General features: G+C 43.1%; 1 protein-coding gene across 5 annotated transcripts in view; it reads right to left on the reverse strand.

Annotated features, from left to right (window-relative positions):
- The window catches only part of raraa (retinoic acid receptor, alpha a), a 148,870-nt gene extending 127,987 nt beyond the window's left edge, over positions 1–20,883 (reverse strand). For 3 of the 5 annotated variants that reach the window (XM_080873922.1, XM_080873921.1, XM_080873918.1), the window contains exon 1: positions 20,384–20,883. The gene's annotated coding sequence lies outside the window, so the exon portion shown is untranslated. Of the gene's footprint in view, positions 1–2,292; positions 2,343–20,383 lie in introns of all 5 variants that reach the window. The other 2 variants (XM_080873920.1, XM_080873919.1) reach the window with 1 other exon arrangement.
- Between the last annotated feature and the right edge of the window lie 2,191 nt (positions 20,884–23,074).

A 23,074-nucleotide genomic window follows, 5' to 3' on the forward strand; every position in this document is an offset into this window, starting at 1 on the left:
AAGGAATGAGCTATTTTTTGTCTCTGTATCATACATGTGTAATGTCCACTGTGTGGTAGGTGACGCAGTGTGTTCCCATGAGCAGGTGATGAAAGGAGTAGTGAGACAAGGCACCAAAACTAGATGTGGGACCCACGATGGTGCGCCACAGGAAGAGTTAGGGCGGGGCGGGGGGGGGGGGGGGGAGTACAAAAGATGGAAGTATGGATGGAAAGATGTAGGCTGAGATTGAGAGCAGAGGGTGAAAGTAAAAGAAATTTTTAAAACAACAACAAAAAACCCCAGGAAGCCATTTACGTTAGCCTGGATGGCCACGTGCTGGCATGTTTCACTAACTTTTGACTGTGCAGCCAGAAGCTGGCATCTGCATTTGTTTGAATGGGATTAACGCTGTGAAATTGCTCAAATTTGTCACTGTGGTTGGAGTATTGAGCATCACTTCTGCTATTTTGTCCTTGGTGAGGAAGTAACATGCCACGCAATGTCTTGCTAGTCAAACGCCTTACAGTAAATGAGCTTGGCAGCACAACACATTAACTGAGCTCGAAGTAGTTTAGCCGACGATTTAGATCGGTTATTCGATAGTGAAAAATTGGAACAGCAACATAATCGCACCAAAACTTATAGCCAGATTTACCACAATGACAGGAGAGAAATTACCATTAGAGCCACTGGAGTCAGCAGTTCACTCCATGAAGTTTCATCAACAAGAAAAAAAAGAAGATACAGAAAGTGTTATAGCCTGGCAGGTAAACACAGATCCAACTGTGTCCAGCCTCTGAGTGAGACTAAGAAGAACCATTACATGTAAATAACAGTATATAGCTATGCACTTCAATTTCCCTTAAGTTTCCATGTATGGAGTAAAAAAAAAGAAAAAAAGGGAATAACACTGTGAAAAATACAGGACTCCTACTCTAGACGGAGGGAGAGGCAGCGGGCTCGGCAACCACCACCGACCTACCGCACAGAGTGTGAATCATTAAAGGCATGTGTTCCACATCAACTGCCGGGGCCTCTTCCCAACCCACTTATGAGACTGGATCTAAATTATGAAGGAGGGAGGGCAGCAGAGGGGGAAGGGGAGGGGAACTTCAGTATAGTTTTACATTGAGATGAAAACCCCAAACCTGCTAACTCAGAGATAAAGTCCAAAATGGCTGCAACTATCCTCTGCCAAGTCACAGAGTAATGGCTTAACTGTGTGATTTCCACAAAATGTGATGAAGTTAACATGATGAAGGCAATAAACAAAAAACTGAACAGCTTCAATTTGTACCTTTTTTGTGTCTACCTTACAAAAGCTAAAAACACAACACACGGACGTCTTCTGTGGGTGTGCGTCTGTCCACAAAGCATATCTCTGTTGTGTGGGTATGCCATGACGGAAGTGACCTGCAGAGAGAGTCTGCATTTTTCTGGGTATTGGCTGGCATACTGGTACACACAGCATTCAGTTTGCTTTTGCTCAGAGGCTGGTATGAGGGCAGGTGCATGTCTGAGAGGAAGAGATTACCTTTCTCCCAAGGCCAGGAAGAGCCGGTTTAAAAACAGGACAGAATGGGACAAGACGGGACAGGACAGAGGAGTAAAACAAGTCTGTACAAACAGGACAAAACCAGACTGAGGAGGACAAACTGCGATCTTTGATTGGCTGAAAGATCGCAGTATTGCTGTTTTCATCGTAGTGAAAATTCTTTCACTACGATGAAAAGAATTTGTCAAAACAGTATGAAATGACAGAAGGGATAAGAATAAACTAATAGCAGTATTCATTTAGCTGCCAGTCTAATACAAAGAACCAAAATGAATCTATATTCACACAGCAATGGTCTGTGCACTTCAAGCCAATATAGCGAATGATGAACGGCTGTTTGTGTTTGGTCTTTGTCACTTTAATATGACAGGGCAAATCTCCCCGCTGCCAACTCCAGCTCTGATGCAACAGTGCTCATCCTAATGCTAGCAGCACGCAGGGCACAAGACACAGCACCCCCTCCAAACAGACGCACAGTGTGTGTGTGAGTCTGTGCAAGGGTGTGTGAAAATGATTGGAAAGACTTTAAAAAGTCAGCTGTCCACAAGCTTGAACTTTACCCAGCCAGCGAAATGCAGACCATGTGTCATGGGAAAAACAAATGACAACAGAGTCGACCTCTCCACGACATTAATATGGCAAAGAGCAACGCTTATATAGAGACATGCGTGCGAAAAAAATTGGTACACACAAAGTGTTAAATGTGGAAAACCAAAATTACCCGGAGTCAAAAGCAGTGACAAATTCAGGCTTACCCCAAAAACGTCAATCTCGCCGTCCTTGAATCGATTGTGGCTCCTAAGCTCTGAGAGAGAGAGAAAAAAAAAAAAAAAAAAAAAACAGAGAGAGAGAGAGATTTGAAATCGAGAGCTTTGTGGTCCTTTATCCACGTGCTGCAGACTCAGTGACTCCCTGGCTTTCTGGCGCAGAGCTGCTTTACTACATGAAAACTCTTACACACTTTTTCCCCCCTCTCGTTCTCCCTATGATCTCCCCACCCTTTTCCAATAGATTGTACTTTCTCACTTGCTGCATTTGTACCCCAGACATCATGTGAAAAGTGGAGTAAAACAGTGCTTTTGTGGTGTGTGAATTACCTAGGGCCTAGGCAGGCACAGTAGTGCTTATGGCCACAACTCAATTACAGCAATGTGAATCAGGTGGCGGCCTAGAAATCCCCTCAGCCTGATGCACAAATAGGGACACAGAGGCGCCTTCATTGCCAAGACAGAGACAAATCTGAAGTGGCGTGTCATCTTTTCATAGTAGAGCAGCTTAGCCGATGCTGTGCAGATGAATGGCTGCTACAGACACCGATCTAATGACTCTGGTTTTCAGCAAGTGTATGACTGCTTCCATTTTGTTTATGCAAACTGCTCAAATATTACAAGTGTTTACTAACAGGTCTAGTTACAGATCTACATTGAAAGAGTCACATGGTACTTAGGCTATCTGATAAATGGCACCTTTGTGCTGGAGAAAGCATGGAAAACGGTTTGTGGTATTGTTTTCAAACCAAAAACAACTAGCTGGAAATTACAGAATGGCGGTTAGTAAATGTTAAAAGGCACTTTCGTGGATGCAACGTAAATGCCAAACTACACAATCACGGTCAATCATATTTGAATAGAAAATTGGCTCACGTCAAAAGCAGTGAGCTTATCCTCTCTCTTTCTGAAGGGGGGGGGGGGGGGGGTAGCAAATCCGGCTCCAATAAAATGTAGAACTGTGGACCAGGACAGGGTTTTCCAAAAGCAAGAGAAACCAATGACATTTAAAACTGTGGTCTGTTTGGGTATATTTCACTTCACTTGTCACAGTGAGAAAGCAAGTTCCTTACACTTAGTTAACAGCAAGCTGTGGCACAACAGAGCTTTTCTGACAGCCAGGCTAATAGTCGCTCTTTAGAAGGGTCAAGATACTGCTGGAGGAAAAAACTAAAGAAAACAGGGAAACACCATCCCTTGAGGAAGAAGTGGCCTTTTATTGGCAGCAAATGAATTTTGCAGTAATTTGTTATCACAAGCTACCAGGGACAGTGAAACAACAGAGCTTTAAATATAGCATTTTTAAAATTTATTTATTTATTTTTTTACACAAATAAAGATTTGGGGTTATTATAAAGAATGGCTTCATTTGCATACAACTCAATTACAAATGGCTCTCAGAGACACCTTAATTTGGGGTTAATCAGGAAGCAAATTTACAAACTAACATCAAATGCTTGTCTACAATTTCTATGGTCAAAGAAATATTGCTCACATCCTTTTACTACATGCTCACCTTCCTCCTGCATGTGCACATGTCAAAGATGTGGCAAAGTGAAAGGACTACGAGCATTTCGAAGCCAGCTTCATTTTTAGATGTTTTTTCCTATGAACTTGTCTTTACCTTAGACTTTTTAGTTTTAACCAAATAATGTTTTAGCAGTGTAAAAAGCAGTTAGCGAGCACAAAGGTGACATAACACAACAGATAAAGGCTCAACACTTACACTATTGATTGCTATCTTGTTTGTAGGCTGATATGACTACGCAGATATCACCCAAGTGTGATAAATCTGTACATCCCTACATGCAATACTTACACTTTCCAGAACTACAGGATATGGACACATATATCAAAATATGTTATTCATTTTGAGGTGGATTGTGAATAACAAAAAAGTAGTTTCATTACCCATTCCACCCTCTACCCATCAGTTGGTTTGTGCAGAAGCTCCTTGTGCCATTTCCTGTTTTGTTTTGTTTTTTTAAACACACCCTTACTTCCTGTTTATGAATATGAATGGTATCTAAATCATGTGTTCCTACTGGTCCTGTAGAGGAAGAGCAGCATAATTTCTAGAAAGATGAAACAAGGATAGAGTTTGTGTATGTGTGTGTGTCTGTCTGAGCCTCCAGCCTGCACTGATGAGAGTGGAGTGGACAGGATGAGCCCAAGGTAATCGCATCTTTATCTTTGCTGATGGGTGAAAGCAAGTCGCTGTAGACGCTCACCTTAAACACAAAGAAGAACATGGTGTCGTCACTGTTGACGCGTGGTTTCAAACCAAAGCTGATATCGCCACACATAGGAGGTCTTGAGTGCTCAGGAGCTCGCAAGGAGTCTAAAATAATAATTCAGTGGGATCCCCCATCCTGAGTGTACAGCCCAGCATCTCAGCAACTGTAACTATGCTCAGGGTTGCTCAACCGTTCAAGGTTTAAAAAGGTTTGATGGGAAGCAGTCCAAGTCTCGAGTAAAATTATCATCGGCCCTTGGATGTTCACTTATTCACTGTGACAGCATCGCCCCTGCGTAGACTATCAGTACAAATAGAATCTCTGATTTTGAGTACGACCAGCAGTCTCCAAGCGTGTGCTTACTTGGGAATGACAGCCCTGCAGCGAGGGTCATGAGCTCACATTAAAACAGACACAATGTGTTGGTCCTATAAAATTCCACCGGCTGGCTGCCTATGCACACACACACACACACACACACACACACACACACACACACACACACACACACACAACACACACACACACACACAATAAACCCCCTGTTCTTGAGGCTCTGACTCTGAGCGGTGGAAAGCCCCTTCAGTGACACATAGATCGCATAACCTCTGTTGACACAAGAGGACACAACTCCCAATGGAAAGATGCAGATTCACACACATACTGATTGCAGGCCAAGGCTCCAGACTGCTATTGTCCTTCAGAGCCATCCAAAGAAAACAATGAAGAGGGTCACGCAAGGCCCCCTGTGGAATGGTAAATAACCAGAGGGAGTGAGACCGAGAGGAAGAGAGGAAGAGACTGAGGAAGTGAGAGAGAGAGATTGAGACTAATCCAGTCTGACAGCGTTATATGGAACACCAAGTGCAAAATATGACCATCTGGGGACAGGTGAATTCCACTAACGTTCAATCATTCAGGAAGAATCTGACACTGCTTGAATGGAAAATATGTCAACTCCATGATGCAGAGAAGAAAAACACACATGAAGAAAGAATGCAAATCATTTCACCTCTATATGGGATTCAGATTTTCTGTAACACACTTTGAAAATGCAGCGCATTTCTTCAGCCGAGTTTCACATCAATATTTTACCAACTGTAGTGAAATAAAGGGAACCTAAATCTCACGCAGTGCAGGAAACACTCTTCTAATGAGCAAAATCAGTTTAGGTGAGTGCTGCCCAGGTCAAAGCCATGCACAGACAGAAAAAAAGGAGGGATAAAGTCCAAACAATAACAAAGGCTGAGATTGTGGTGATGTTAACCATTCATTAGTGCTGAGTGACCCTTATTATAAAATCATCTTTGTTGTCATTATTCATCTGGCATAAAATGCTGGCCTGTTAATTCAGACTCAGGATGTTGACAATAGGCGGTCTACAAAGGGCTGAGAAGGCACAGTCTCCCTCCCGATTGGTCTTTCATATGCTAATGAGGGAACTGTTTGGGGTTTACTGGCCTGGTTGGAAATGATTTAGGGCGACACCGGTGCTCTGAGCCTTTATGTTAAGGTTGGCCGTAGGGGCTCATATATCACCCTGATCATTAATCAATTAGCGTCTCCTAGCCACCTGTCGGACACATCGGCACACAAAACATTCCTGCCCTTGGGCAGTTGCTAGACGATGATCAGCAGTAGCAGCAGCAGCGCCACTGCTACCTTCTAGCCCCTCGATAGCCCTCCCCACTCCACTTTATGGTAATACCCTGATGGATTACATAATCACACCCAAATACTGTCACCGACGTCAAGGGCTACTCTCCAAGAGCAGCAGATCTGAGTGGAAGCTGCCACAAACCTTTTACGGGTGCCCCCACCCCCTTACCTCCCAATTCAACACAACGCATTTGCTCTCCGCTGTCACAAACAAGAAAAGAGCGGGCAGAGAGGAATTGATGCAGACCTTGAAGGAGAATCAATAAGCTGACGCCTATTCAAAAGTGCTGAATGCACACCAATGCTGTGTCCTCCGTTGTTTTAAATGCAACTGCCTCCAGTGGGGTATTGATGGTTGCTTGGTATTGACGATGTGACACAATAGCCAAACAAGTGCGCGATGGAAAGGTTCAAACTAACAGGGCATTTGTGAAATAAGTCCAGAAAAGTAAATTTGTTTGTAGATGAACTAACTGCTGCTGACTTGCAGGGTGACAACCAAGTGCTAAACAAATGCACGGCAGACTTCTAACTAACAGCGCACACTTTAATCGTACACAGCCTGGATCTAAGGGTCTGTTATGGAAAGAGAAGGTGAAAAAAGCTGTGCTGAATTTTTTATGGTCTGGGCTTTTTTCAAAACACCAACTGACTTTGTGATCTCATGGAGTCACTCGAGGCACAGTGTGGTGGGACTGAAATACTCCTCAAAGATTTCTGTTAACAGCTGCCCCTCTACTCAACTGCCACAAATTGAGTTTTTTGTTTTTGTAACTGGAGATTTGTATGTAAATTTCACCTCTTATGCAAAGAGCCCTCACTGCCACTAGACAATCCGTTTTCCACAGCCTTGCTTCCTCTGACAATAGACAATTCCCTCCCCTCCCAATTTTTTGCTCCACACTTTTTTTCTGTTATTTGGAACTAATTCTTAAAAGCAGCTGAAGAAATAAGTGGCACTAAAATTAGCACCTAATCCGCCAACCCTCAATGTGAGGACATGGAGAAAGCAGATTTGTCAAGCCTTGATTTAGCAGTATTCTTCCATTATAAAAGTAGCACTCTTCACGCAGCTTAGCAGGACGAAACGGCTCAATCAGTCTCATGTGGAACGTTTAAGCACGAAGGGGGGGAAAGGATGGTGCAATGGCCTATCTGTGAACCCAGAAAGCCTGGCGTCACAATGGTGCCGTTATTAAGCTGCACTCATTGTTATTCCTACCTGTGTTGCACTTTTCACCTTCTGAGGGTTACCCTTTGAAATAGACATTCGCCATCCACTTCCAAAGCTCCCCCAAAAAACAAGAGCTGTTTTACTGAGGGACCGCAAAAAATCTGGGCCACTATGTAGGATGTGCAATGCTGGAGTGGTCACTGGAGACAGAGCTTTTTTCTCCCTTTTTTTCTTTTTTAAAATCCAACCAGCTCAGGCAAGGAGCCAGCTCCCAACATTATCAGGTGGATTTTCAAAAGAACAAAAGCTCCTGTGCAATTCTTTACACTGCCAGTGGGGGGGGGGGGGGGGGGGGGGGGGGGGAGAGAGCATGAAACAAACAGAAACCCCACGAGTGTGTGTGCATGCACATAAGCCCATTGTCCTTGATATTTCAGTTGAATTGATTTCAGAAGATTATTTCAATGATAATCTCACACTTTCTTCCATTTGCTTATCTCTCCAGCTATGTCCCAAAAATGGCAGGGATTTAGGTGTGTGCAGGTCAAAACTAAAGCTGAGAACACTGGGAGTGGAGCTATCTGTTCAGGCTTTGCATATCTAATCATGAATGTATTTCAGAGGCCACAGGACAAATAATAGATATCTTTGGAAAGATAAATCAGGAGGAGGAAAACATCTCACACTTGACTGCAAACACGGAAAGTGAATAGCTGTGTTGCCTTGGTATCTGTATGGCGGTCAAGCAGTATTGGAGAGAAAAATGTTGCCTGAGCAGATAAAGGCTATCCACAGGGTTTCAGGGGCAGCTAGAAGACAGCGGGAAGGAGGAGGATGATGGGTGACAGGGCAAAGGCTTGACCTCATGGGGTCAATAGGTGATAAGTAACATTTATCATACTTACCCAAGCTGCTAAATGAAAAACCAGGCAGCTTCTCTTCTTCACATTTCAATGCCCTAACTCCAATGAAGCTCACACTACTGGCAACCAGATGCCCTGTGTTTATGACAGAGACAAATCCTGGAATCCCTAAGTGGAAAAACATGCCATGCTGGCACACAGTAGCGCCACTGAAACATTACATCACTCTGACGATTTAATGAGCACAGCCTGGATCAGATCAGAAGTTTAAATACCTGCCAAAGCTAATATAAAAGCTTGTATTTCACGCTTCATGAGAGAAGCTGAAAAACAAGCTTCATTTGATAGGACAACAATGGTTTCCACGATGAAGGGCTTGTGGTTGAGGGGGAAGCAAGGATCGCTGTCTAAGTCCTGAACGCAGGGAATCCATGGAGCCACAACTCAACCACAATGACATTCACATGGAGAAAAATGACAAAGAAGCAATTGAGTGTTGGACTAGATTTGGCACAGACCTATCAGAAAGCACCCCACCCCCAGGGGGCTCCTCGACAGTGGCTCTCTGAAGGATCACGGCAGCTTGGTATTGTTTTGGTGCTCTGGACAAGTGGACAACAGTTGTAGTGGGTACCCTGGGCCATAGGCCAACCGAGAACGAAGACAACGTTGTGCAAATGGACAATTAGGGCACACTCACGCAACGGGCATTCATCAAGTGGAGATGACAGCTAATTTCAGGATTAAAACAAACATGGCCTTCTTGTTGGCCATTTCATAACTTGTGCATGGGCAGAGCATCTACAATGAGGCTACTGGAAGAGAAATGCACATTGAAAATACAAGTTAGGGATGGTGGTTCATTTTCATAGACCGCAACTCCAACGCACAGCAATTTTCATACGCTAACACAAACTACATCTTGTCAACTGCAACACTTTCTCCATCAAAGCTCTCGAGCGTTTCAACTTTAAAGTAAGGAGACATTTCCAGGATTTCTCCATCATCCGATCATTTTAACTTTGTAAAAATACATATTGTGACATACAAGCGTCTTTCTGCTGTTGCTGTTCTGCCAGTATCTCGCATGCTAGAAGATGTGGATCCATATTTTTAAACAGTGGTGTGTTGAGTGTGTGTGTGCCCTAAAGTGAGTGACAGATATCCCATCAGGCTCAGGGAGACATCCTTTTTGCTAGAGTGGGAAAAGCAAAAACGTGTCCTAACAAATGTTTTGTTCTTATCGCAAATTAGAAACAGGGATCCAAATCAATAGTCCTTTTTTCCCCCTCAGGTAACTGAAGAACTCACAAAAGACGCACAACAGAAACAAGAGTCAGCTGCAATCATTCATGCCTATCAGTTAATGTGACTGCGTGCAGCTTAGGCTAGTGCTCTGTTTAAAGTGATGTCTAAATACTACAAGAGATTGCTGTTAGACAAAGCTGACGTTCAGGAGACCTTTGATTAATGCAAAAGAGTGCATGTCTACAAGGGATGAAGAGAAACCAAAACGATAATTACTGTTATCTTTATACAGGGTTCTTCCTCCAAAAGAGGAATTTTTAGTTCCTCCCAAAAAGGTTTTAGAGTCAGAGAGAGAGAAAAATGACCCCATTGTCATATACAATTTTCAACGAGGTTGACTTTGAAACTCCATTCTGAGTCTAACAAAAACTACACAACGTAAACCCATTTTTCACTTTTCCTAACACTTGCAGCAGTGCACACCTGTTTCTACTTTGTCAGCAATTGAGCTGCTGACCTGCGAACTGAAGACAAAATTATATATACATTCTACTGTCTCCACTATAATTTAGCAATTTCTTTAAACGGTTATGTTAATTAATCAAGTTAAACAGCCAAACGTTAAGTGTCAAAAACAGAGAAAAGTGAAAAGGCAGTCTTCTCACATGTGCAAAGGTGTGACAACGGGCAGAGTTCCAAGTGTTCTGCAAGTAGTTTTCTCATCATTTCTCACATTCTTGCTTTCCACCACTGTCCATATTCGCTGTTGAACTTTAACAGTCACTTCTGTGCCGACAGTGATGGTTTGACAGTGAACAGTTTGCGCTCTCCTTCTGACTCTTTTCCTCAAACTCACAGTCTGAGCGGTTTTATTTCTCCACAGCCAGCCTTTTACATATCAAGATAGGAAAAGCCACAGTGTTACTTAATGATAACTTCAAGAGTCCCAGCAGGGTATACCAGTGAGCCATCATACACGATGTCATTACCCTGTAACTGGCAAATGCAAATGGGATGCAGATATTAAGTGTGTTTGTGTAAATGGCACATGATGAAATTTGTGTAAGACTTCCACATGAAAAGACAACTGCAATATCCCTTTTTATGAGGTCAAACAAAGCAATCTTTGAGTCAAGTCTAGCTCATGATTCGAGTCCTTGAGTGTGGCAACAATCATTTTGTTGACATCTGAAGCTAGTGTTTGCTGCAGGGGTCTTAGGTTAGCAGCTAGAAATACATAACATCACAAGGTATCAGCAGGAACCATTCAACACCAACGTCCCTGGGTTCTTTTGCAATTTTTCTTTCTCGACTCTGTGGATCCTTTTTATGTATTAACAACAGCATCCTGTTGTGCCTGGATTTGCCCCCACTCTTTTGGATTTTACATATTTGTCTCTTTGTGTAACATTTATCAATAAACAGACTTGTTGTTATTAAGAGGTGCCGCTTGGATGGGGGGAAAAACATAGTATTGCACTAGAAAGATTCACGGTTATCAGTGATGTAGTTAGGGCTGCTCGATTATGGCAAAAATGATAATCACGATTATTTTCACTGAAATTGAGATCACGATTATTTGACGATATTTATTTAACCCTTTAAGACCTACTATAGAACCAAGTCCACCAGAGCTTATATTATTTTTTTTACATGCTGTAGTGCCATTTGTGGGAGCATTTCAAGTTGCTATACAACTGTTATAGCCCATATTTTAATAATATGTATGCATTAAGTCCATAGTAATTACATTAATTGCAAAAAAGTGCAATAAACTACAAAAAAAATTGAAAATCGCTTTTGTTTTGTTTACATATATTTCTACTTGGAGAAATTTAAGAGGTTTATCCCTCAAAACTTTAAATACAAAAAAAGTTGCAAACAATAGTTTACAACAACAGGAAATTTATTTTGAGTGTCTTCATAGTTTTATTTTGGAGATACAGCAATTTTTATATACTGCAGGAAAAACAAAAAACAATCCTATGATGCAAATTTGCAAAGAAAACAGCATGTGCATCATTTCACTGTGGGAAGTGTTACGAACAGCTGATAGGAACGGCAAAGCGTGTTTCTGGAATATTATGTTTTTGTTCCTGCAAGCGCTTTTTATGCAATTTTTGCAAAGCTATATGTGGAACGAAACCGTGACCGAGGACAAGCTGATGGCATAAGATGTAAGTACAACTCCTCCGGTTTCATATGCAAAACAAATTATTGCGCTAGCTTACACGGTTCAGATTCTACAGGGATTTAAAAATAGTTACGCAAAACGGAGCGTGCTGCTCTGACCGGCTTTAAAGGGTTAACAATGACTTTAAAAAAATAATATAAAATAGTGTGCAACACCACTGAAGTTTTTTTTTAAACTCTCTTTTCAACCAACGGCAGTCACTCTCCTCTCCAAATAACTTCTGCTTAGCTTTCCGAGCTTCCCTCGGGTCCTCTTAATCAGCGGTCTCCAACCTTTTTTGCGCCACGGACCGGTTTATGCCCGACAATATTTTCACGGACCGGCCTTTAAGGTGTCGCGGATAAATGAGGGAGGGGCTAATAATCGGCTCAGTCATTTTTAATGATCGTTGAAAGCCCAGATCGTAATCGTGATTAAAATTCGATTAATTGAGCAGCCCTAGATGTAGTAATGCTTTAATTTACAAATAACCTAATCCAGGAATAAAACACACACAACTCAAAAAATAGTTTGTGAGTGTATCAAACCTAAAGCATTCTAAGTTTGTTGCAGAGTTATCTGTGGGATGAAGAATGAGGCCATTTTTTAAAATATGCTAAATCTCACCAATCCATTGCCCTCCTTAATTTTCTAAAGCAGGGGTGGGACTGTTGTGGAGGGCCACAACAATAATTTTACAAGCAGAATTAAATCCAGCTTATTTGTGCAGCAGTCCACAACAGTCCCAGTTTCTCACATGACCCTCTTGGGGAAACTAATTGCCCACCTCTGCTCTAAACACCACAGGGCACTGCAGTAAAGTGTCTTCATAATGTAGTGGTTTACACAATCACGATGCAAACGAAAGCCCGGTGGTTTGATTCCGGGAGGGGACATAAATCCCTCTGGGGTTGCGTCAGGAAGGGCATCTGGCGTAAAAATGTGCCAAATCAAACATGCGGAGCGGCCCATTCACGTGGCGATCCCTCGTGAATAAGGGAACAGCCAAAAGTAGCTTTCTTTATCAGGGCGTTGCAGTGAGTGAACCAAAGGAGTGTTACCAAATAAAGCGTGAAGTATTAACAAAAGCCCCTTTTGGATATCAGCTAGAATTACAGCCTCACACTTGAATGCCTCTGGCAACCAAGTCAGTTTAGAATCATCCCTGCTTCTGCTATAAGGGCACCGAATAACATTTAATGAACATTTGGTTATAAAACGTCATCGGTCCCTCCGTTTCCTCTGGGCATTTGAGTGATTTACTAGTTACTACTAAGCACATGACTTAGAAAATTGTGAAAAACATTTGAGGTCACAGTGAACTTGAACTTTGACCACCAAACACTAATCAGTTTATTCTTGAGACCAAGTAGATGTTTACGCCAGATGTAATTGCAATTATTGAAATGACAAGAATGACAGGGATGGGATGGGAGGTCAGAGTGACTTTCCCTTTAAAAAAATAAAAATCAAACAGAGTTTTTGTGCTAAATTTGAAGAAATTCCCTCAAGATTCTCATAAGATCTTACAAGCACAAGAATATAACTAGTGGGCGATGAGTAAATATACTCTCACCATAACAAAAGAGTGTTTGAACGTGGAAAGCACCTCTAAAAAGGTCAACAGTTGGCTAAAACCTGCACTCAAACCTCAGTATGTCTACATCCTGTTCAGACCTCCATGCCACAAGAAGCATGCATGTCACAATGCAAAGCAAAGGCACCAAACTATAAAGTTCGGGTCCAAACAGATGTGGATGAATTCAATGATAAAAGTCAGCGTATGAATTGGCAACAAAATTGAGCAGGCAGTGACAGATTACGAATACGTACAAATGTGAGGTTCTGTGGATATCACTCTGAAACATGAAGAAGAGTGATGCAGAGAAGCCTGCTGGAACAGAGTCAACACACTTTACACGCACAAGGCCTGGAAACAACACGCTTGGGGCTTCCACCTTCATTGAGATGAAAATGGACCTCCTCGAGAGGAAATAAAGCCATTTTTAACTCCCCCCCCCCTCGCTTCGAGTCGGCCTCCCATAATATGCCCAGTCAATGGACTGTGGGTCTATTCAACTGCAGGCAGCTCACAGCACAGCCATAAATAATGTAGGGCAGCTCACATGAAACCCTAATCACCATTGTGCTGTCACCCAACAGAGAAGATTGCTTGTTTAATTTACTGCACCGCATCTGTCTCAGTTCTGCCCAATTTAGTTTCAGAGTTTCAGCGGGCAAGTACTCCAAATATTTATCAATATGCTTTTCACACAATGCCAAATCAATAAAAAACAAACAAATAAATAAATAGTAATGTGTAATTACGTCCGGCTGTGTTTGTCAAAATTCTTTTGGTGGGGTGGGGGGGGTGTTTGTTTGTGCTCTTTGGGGTGATGATGTGCGTTTTTGTCCTGAACAACAAACCAAAAAAACCCAAAACTGCATCTTGTGTAACAACAAAGGCTGGCTGAGAAAAAGCCATCAACACTCAATAACCAGAGCTCATTACTGGCAATATACAACATACTTCATTACATTACTATTCCATTAGCATGCTCCCATTTGCATATTCCAGTCACCTCCTTACCGAGGCAGTTGATCATAAATGGCAGCCATATGCTGTGTGGTGCGCCATATTACAGAATTATTACTGCGACACAAAAAGCAAAAAAAAAAAAAGTGCATTATGTTGACATGAAATGAAGTACAAAACCAATCAAAAGGATCCGCCGTTAACGATAGCGTCTCGCAGTCTCATTGGCTGAAAGTGTATCATTTCAGGCCACAGGTTATGGTGCCTCGGTAAAAAAAGAAAAAGAAATCTGCAAACCTGACAGCCTAGTTTAACAGACAGGGTGCATTTCTGCTACACCTCCTTTAGTTGTACTGTACATCAAGTTTGTTCATGTCTAAACTGCCAAAATAAACATTGTTTTGCTGTTTTTATTGGAAAAATTGATTGGGGCACAACAAAGCTACAGAAAAGTAAATGTAATTGGTTTTAAAAATTCTTTTCTACATTCTTTTTGGGTATTTCTGGCTTTCCATCACCTTCTCCAGCTGCAAACGCAGAAATCCTGTCATCTAATGGGCTCTGTGCTGCAACGTTCCAGCACGACGATGATTTGGTGTGATGGCTCTTCATCGGGGCTGGCTGCATTGAGATGACAGACCAGGGAGACAGAATAAGTAGCAGCGGCTCACTAGCTTCACAGACTCGGCGGGCACAAGCCAAGACAGCAGAGCAGTACGATAACGATGCTATGTGCCGAGCCACTTACAGGAGCTGCCTATTCGTGCTAGCAGCAGCGAGCGCGGTATCATCTTGTTCAGGACCATTATCTCACCACCGCTCTGTTCTCCTCACACTGATAAATGTGGCCTATAGCAACTTGAGCTAATGTGCAAGCAGCTGCAACCACGGCATCTGGGTAATACACTGTTGACGGCCACATACGCCCACACAGGAGGCACAATAGAGAGGATTTGTTCCACTAAAATCAGTGTGAAGATGCTTTGGTTTGTGCAGTGGTTTAACATTAGCCAATGCTACTTCTCGGGAAGGACGCGGGAGCTGTCAACCGCCTCACTTAGAGAGACGTTTGTTTGTTTGTTTTTTTTAAATGGGGAGCAGACCAGCCAAACGTTATCCTCCAAGTAAGAACTAAAATATCAGTGTAACAAATCAAGGCAGAAGATGAGACTAAATCTGCATTTTCTCTTACACACCTTTTTGGAAATATTTAACTAACAAATACATTCAAATTACATCGGTGTCAGCAAAGTGGACATGAAAACTGAATGCTATGACTGACTGCACATTCACACTTGGCACAGAGAAATACGCATATTATCAAGAAGCACTTAAGGACAGATTGGTCGGTCAGACATCTGTGTAAGTGACACTGGCTATCTAGCTAGCTGTCTGACTCATGACAGCAGAAGGTTAACTTGGCAGCTCAGCTGTACAGCGGAGCTCTAAAAGGAATATTAACAGCATGTCCCTCAGTGCTGACGGAGAGAGAAAGAAAAAGCAGAGAAAAAGGAGAGATGGAGAAAACGCAAGGAGCAAAAGGGGTGGGTGTGCAAATCCAATTTCCAGTGACGGTGCGTTCAGGATCACCGTTTCGCTAAAAGAACATATCATCTGTCAAAGTTAATGGCAGTGTCCTCGGGAAAATGAAGGAAAATAGAATGAAGACCGTTCATTAAGAAGGTGGGGGACGGGGGTGTGTCGAAGCCATCGGTCTGCTCCGCCGTCTCCGCGGGAAAGTAAATATATACCCGAGCTATTATTTGTGCATTTAGAAGGTGGCAGTGCAGTCGCAATCAAGAGCCAGTTCACATGCAGAGGTAATATTAGTGCAGGAGCAGTCTGCGGGCTCAAACACCGAGCTATCGCTGGGAATGAAGAGGTCGCCCGGGCTGCCTGGGAGGACGGTTGGCAGGCTAGCTAACAGGCCCAGCCAGGCTGTCTCTCACTCAGAACTGTGGATGTACTCAGTGGAAGCAATTGATACCATTGTTTTATGGAGAGGAGGGTGGAGGGGGATTAAGAAGCAACAATAGGTCTCTTTCACTGGAAATGTCAGCCGTCACGCTGGGGGACTGTCCGACTGGGCAGAGACACTTCTGCAAAAAGCCAAGGTACAAAATGAGTGTGGAAAATAGTATGAAATTTTGTGACAAGTGCAATGAAACACTGCGACACAGGCCAGAAACATCCACATGCCAGCTGGTAGAAATGCAATCTCAAACATGCAAAATAAGCTGTGGGAAACTTTACAAAGATCAGTCAAGCCATGTCAACCATAAATACAACCCCCTCAGTGTAGTATTATTTTATGTGATCTTGAAGTGGGGAAGGGGATCAGCGCTTCAATTCTGCAGTAAAACATCAATGGTTTCAAGGTCTATCAAAACAATGTGCAGCTCGAAACAGATTCTAAATCAATAACCTGGATAATAGGTTATATGGGTCTTTAGCTCAGCCTCATTAGGAAAAAAAGGAGACAATCGTGGCCTCATTCTTCAGGCAAATTAACATAGCGAGGAACCTAAAATAACAACCGATGATCCATTCTGGGACGTTTTATTAAGAGACTATACAACAGAGAGACACAAAGTTCTTTCTCTGAGTGCTTTGATAACCCAGCTGGCCTTGGACCTCTTTGAAAATGTTGCTCCGAAGGGTTGAGGTGAATATAAAGAACAAATGGAAGCGAGGCAGCCTGCCGCTTTAAGACTGAGATGATACCAAGTTATTCTACCACTCTGACCTAATTGCTCTCTTGCTCTCCCAACATGAACACTGGGAGCTGTGCACTCTGACACGTAAAGATTATTTAATACCATCAAAGCCATTAAAAAAAAGGAATAAAAGGAAGGCAGCATAAAAAGGAAGGGGGAGTTAACCCTCACGTGACTGGCAGCACCAGGCACGCTAGTTTGCTATGTGGAGAGCTACAGAATTGGAATCAGTATGCAAAAGCAGGCCTGTCTAACTGCCGCCGGCCAACATGAGCGGAGCTCCCACATCACAGCGGCTCCACTCCCCCTCCAAAAAAAAAAAAAAAAAAAAATCCCACTCGGCTTCAGCTACACTCTCCTCCCACCCTTCTTCTCTCCTGCTTTTCCCACACTCGCCCCAGTCCCAAAGGCAACGACTACGTCATTGGGCACCACAGAAAAACCACAGTAATATCCTAATTTATTTCTACTTATTCTGACAGACCGTGGGCCCGTTTCATTTGGGTCAAGGCTGGTTTTATTAGTGTAAAGCCACACTGTGCGGTTCCACTGGACTCCATTTGTAGAAGCATGTTTGCTGCTTACTACTCTTTACGGCAGCATCAGTAGTCAAACACCTGTGCACACCAAATAGATTCTAAGAAATAAAAGACAAAAAAGAAACAAACCCCAATCTTCACATCAGTTTTTCCTATTTACAGCAAGTCGAACTCTTATTTCTGCTGTGTGGTTTTCACTAACAAAACATCTAGCAATCAAAATCTGACAGGGCGTTGGTGCGACTGGGGTAGAGGTGTTTACCATTCAAAAAGCACTGGGTGACACCTCTAGTTGCAGTGAACTTGGTTCATCTGTCAGCACATGCTGACTTCGTACTGTACAGTCATAACCTCGTGAGTCAGCCTGGCACATCATCGACAGGGTAGCAGGCTACTGTGGCCAGCAAGACTACTACAATCAAAGCACCTGACAGACGCCATCCTTATAACGGTAAAAGAAGAAAAGAAAAACATACTTAAGTCCAAAAGGAGGTCACTAAAAATGCATTAATTCAATACACAAGCCTTATTATAGTGATATAATATTACACCACATATACATATTAGTATATAAATGTGTGAATTGTGCAAAAAAAAAAAAAAGAAAACCCCAAAAACTAAAACAAACCTTCAAATAAATTCCTCTCATCAAGAACAATCCAAACAACCGTTAATAACTCACCACGTATCATCTGCTGAATTCACTAGTTCCATGTATGATGAGAAAAACTGTCATCACATGTAACCAAACTCATAGAGCAAGGAGCTACTGACTCACCACTGCCATGCCAAACCAACAACAACAAAAAGAGAGAGAGAGAGACAAAAAAACCCTTTCTAGTGTTTGAGTTGAGTCTACAAACTATAGAGGAAGCAGAGGGACACGCCGAGGGCGTGGGGGAGGTGAGGTGGCAAACTGAGTGTGCCACTGCCTCTGCTGACATGATGATACATTTAGGGCACACGAGGCCTTTGACTGGCACGGTTCACACGAGAAGAGTCGCTGCTTTCCGCCAACACTTGTCACAGAAGTTCTGACTGCATCACAGAAACCACTCCTGTCACTTTTTTTACTAACAAATGCGACAGTGGGCAGTATGACTAGGTCTTTAGATCTTTAATAGACCTTCTGAGAACAAAAAAAAAAACCCAAAAAAAAACAACCTTTAAAATCTTACTAGCATGAAAACGGCGTGTGACTGCAGGAAACCCTTTCTCTGAACCTCGCTCAATTAAAACACTACTATGAGATCTGCTCGCGAGTGCCAGTATCATGCCTTTCATATAACTCCGCAGCTTATCGGGAACTGTATTTTTAGAACACAATGATGAGCATGCGTGACATCAGATCAGGTACCACAAGATGGCTAGACAGCAAACACAACAATTTTATGCAAAATGTCTGAAGGTTATTATCAAAAATTTTCATCAGAGTGACAGCTTACTGGGTAGGAAAGAATAATCTTGTATTCAGGCCAAGCCTTGCCAAACCGTGGTGAGGGCACAGCATTTAACTGTGAATCACACCAAGACGGGAGGTGACAGGGTGGGAAAACCCTCAAACACCCCAGATTTCCCAGTGAGTGACTCTTCCCCTAATGCATCTTGCTCTGAATGTCACAGACTGTCACAGGAAAGGTCGGGTATCTTTTTTTCCTTTCAGTGCCACCCTGCGATCGCTTCCCCCTGAAAACAATCAGTCTGCCCTGCTCTGCAGCCAGCAGAGAAGATCTAGAGAGTCATAGCTTAAATAAATAAATCACTCAACAAATCCTACACAGGAAATGAGGGTTCATTCAAACACAGGGAAACATCTCTACAAAGTACCGCTATCAACAGAGGGTACAGAACACTGTAATCTGTGGTTTATAAGACAACATTTTACAAGACAACACTGCAGGATTTTGATGCTGCAGGGTATACTTAAAGACTCCTGACATTTAATTTGAGGTGATGCAGACGCCTTAAATCGCCACATTATCTTGACAGCAGATAATCGAGAGTGTTAACAAATTGGGGGAGATATCTGTCAGTTTGCCAATGTACCTTAAGGCTATAAAGAAAAGCAACAGAAAAAAAGCATGTGGCTGTTTTTGTTACAGTACTTTTCCCCCCCCTTCTCGGGTCAGCAGGTATGCAGCTCAGTTTCAGAGCACCTTGAAAGTATTGCAAGCAGTGGCTGGTGCCTCTAGTCTGCACACCGAGGAAGTGGCTCGGTATGCACTGGAGCAAAGTTTACCTCCAGCCTGAAGTAGCCCACAGCCAAACAATGGTGAGCGAAATGTGCATAACGCACCATGTGAAATGAAATACTATCTCCCCACATTCCGCTGTCCCGACGCTGCCAAAAACACTAGCTTTTCTCTGAGAGGGTAACAGAGACATCCAGACACACATTACAGGGTTTTCCCCTCCTCCTCTTTTAATCCGTAAATCCCCACTTTCTCAACAGCCAAGCTAGGTGGACACCGAAACGGCTCTGCTAATTAAGTAAAGGAAGCTGTCAGCACTTAAATGTGACCCGGTGTCTTTCCAACCTCCACCTAGGAAAAGACGCGTTAGCTCTGACATGCTAGCCGACCTAAGAAGCGTCGGATTCGCACACTATAACGTCGCTCGGTTAAACACACCTATGGTTTATTTTTTATTTTTTTGCTTAATTGGCCATGAGAACGCCAACTTGACAGGGAGTTTTATGGTCAGGCTGTCCAGTACGCTTCTGACAATGAACGGCGTTAAAACAAACAAACAAACAAAAAACTGTCACACCCGTGCATTTAATGACCGTGCCGACTCGTGACGCGTTCAAAGTCCTCCAGGTGTAAAGCGGACAGGTTACTACGGTGCCTGGCTAACCCCCCGAAGGAGACCCGAGAGCTGGACACATGCTGTCAAATGTTGTCTAGCTGTCAATGACAAGTGTATGGTAATACCTGGGACCTGTTGACTCCTCCTCCTGCCGCTGCTCGCCTCGGACTGCTGCTGGAAGTTCAGTCGCGCCGCTGTATTTCTAACGCGGGTTGTACTCTCTTTTTTCTTTTCTTTTCTTTTTTTTTGAAAGTTTTCCGCCGACTTCTCAAAATCTCCAAAAAACGGTGGCCCTCACGAGCGCTGAGTGAGTTAACCCCCACCGGGCAAACAGCGGGTAAGAAGTCGGCGAGTGGCGTTCAGAGAGCAAGCAAGTTCGAAACGACGTTCGCAGAAGCAACCATGGCAGTCACGTTCTCTGGCTGTGAAATCCAACACCAGCCCTGACCCCGCCCCCTTTCTCTTATGGGGCCTGTCATCGAAAAAGTGGATGTCCTGTTTCTCTCCAGATGTGCTCCGCGCGCTGCTGCAACCAAGCGAGGCAACAAGAAGGAGCACTCACTTTGTTTTGGTTGCATTTTTAATGCGTTTCTTGCAGCTCGTTTATGCTCCACAGTACAGACATGAATTTTTATTATATATATTTTTTATTTACTTTTTTTTTTTTTGACAAAACAGCTTCAACTTAAAATGATTTCGACACTTTAAAAAATTCAGTGATGTTAATAACTCCATATCATCGCGGTGGGACGGGAAAGCTGTGCAGTCTTTCTGATTTTTGTTCAAATATGTATTATCAGCATAAAATTTTAAACGATCCCGCCGCCGTTGCGTGACTATGTCTCGGTGTCATGCTGAGAACACCATTAAAGCCTCTAAAATATCTTCCATCGCAGGTTGTGCTGTTCCCTTTTGTCACACCGCATTTGGGCAGTCGGCTTCTTCTGTTTAATCCTCCACTCAGAGGAATGCTCCACCTGAGCGCATAAAGAGGGGCCGCGCTGTCAGTGGCTTTCAAGCATAATTATGCATCTGTTTAACAGCCATGTGTTCGGTTAGTCTGCATTTTAATTTTGTAACACGCACCTTACATTTGTCTATGTTTAAAGAGCTGTTATGCATATTATACGGTACTGTGCAAAAGCCTTGAGCCACCCATAATTTGGGAAATGGATAAAGGGATTACTCAACAACATGTGCAAACATACAAGTAAATACAGAATATGAAGCAAAAACTGAGTGTTTTTCTGACAAATTTGATCATATTTGGTAGGATCACCTAAATTCTACTACACTCTCTGTGCTCCTTCAATATTGCTATTCTCTGCTTCAGTAGTGTTGAGCTCCGGACTTTGGGGAGGCCAGTCTATGGCTGAGAGTGTTCCATGTGTTTTTCTATCCAGGTATGCTTTTACTGCATTGCTAGTATGTTTGGGACCATTGGTGTGCTGAAAACTGAAGCAGATGTTTTCCAGATGACATTGTGGATCCAAATCTGACTGTACATTTCTGCATTCACAACTCCAACAATTTTGACAGAATCTCCGATTCCACTGGCTGAAAAGCAACTCCAAACTGTGACACAGCCTCCACCATGTTTTACAGAGAGTTTTACGTACTATTTTTGCTTTGTTTTGTTTTTTTGCTTGAATAGTTCACAGGTCCCTGTTAGGTGGGTTAACAAACAAACAGACAAACCAACATTCCAAAAATGGTCAGGTACAAGGACTGGACTGAAAAAGAGTGAAAAAGCAATCGATGTCCAAAGAAAAACCACAAAGCACTTGCTTCGATAAAAAGGTTCACTGTGGGGACCAACATTTAGATCTGCCTTCCCAGAACCACTACTGTTGTACTTTTACCTGTGTCTTTGAAGGCGTACTGTTAAAAGTAATCAGAAGCGATGGCTAACTGCTTGAACAAAACGCAAACAGGTTTGTGTGGATATGCCGTCATCAGCTGTAGCACTGGTGAGTGTATACAGACTGGGTAATCCAGTCTGTATACACTTTACACATAAACTGTATTCCAGGAAAAAGGACAGGTCCTCCTCCGTCTCTCAGACATGGTGGCTGCATTCGAATGCTTTCCAACCCAGAAAGCAACATTTTGTGACAGGTGGCAGATGTGAAAGCCCTTGTCCCTTATGACTGGGCAAAAGGCCACAAGAGAGCTAGTGACATATTTTCCCTCTGTGGTATCTTCTCAGTTGCTTTTCATCTTTCCCTCAGAGCACTGACACTGCTACAGAGAGAGAGCAAGCGTCAGTATCCTCCTTGTTCTCCCCTGCTGCCTTTAAGGCTTTCCTATACAAAAGCTGTGAGTGTCACTAAACTGTGTCAGTTGTCACACATCACCACACAAGTGAGGAATGCATTGCTGGGGGGGGGTGCTGGTTGTGACACGGGACACGCAGGCATGCGAGTAAGCGTGGAATGAGGGAGTCGTCAAATCCTAAAAGTATGCTCTGGTGGAAGTTGTTGCTGTCATAGGAGAATGGCTGTAGAGATGGAGCTGTCTTATTTCACCGCTTCCTGACAGGTGAAACTTGGCCCCAGCATGCATGTGTTCATCTAGACTGGATAGACTCAGACTCATTTACCCAACTGCAGTGTGGGGATTTGTATTGTGAAGCTTTGTGTTTCCTCTACATATCTCTAGGTTGGATAGTGAGGCCTCTAGGGTCTCCTTAGCCCAGCTGCATCCTCTGCTTGTAGCCAGCTTTAAAATGGAAGTTACTGGAGCTGAATCTTAACGGTTCCCCAGTCCAGCGCTGTCTAGCAGAGCTAGCCTCTGCTCTGTAATAGTGATATAGA

The sequence above is a fragment of the Rhamphochromis sp. 'chilingali' genome (genome assembly GCF_963969265.1).
Source record: "Rhamphochromis sp. 'chilingali' genome assembly, chromosome: 22".
In the NCBI taxonomy this organism is placed as follows: domain Eukaryota; kingdom Metazoa; phylum Chordata; class Actinopteri; order Cichliformes; family Cichlidae; genus Rhamphochromis; species Rhamphochromis sp. 'chilingali'.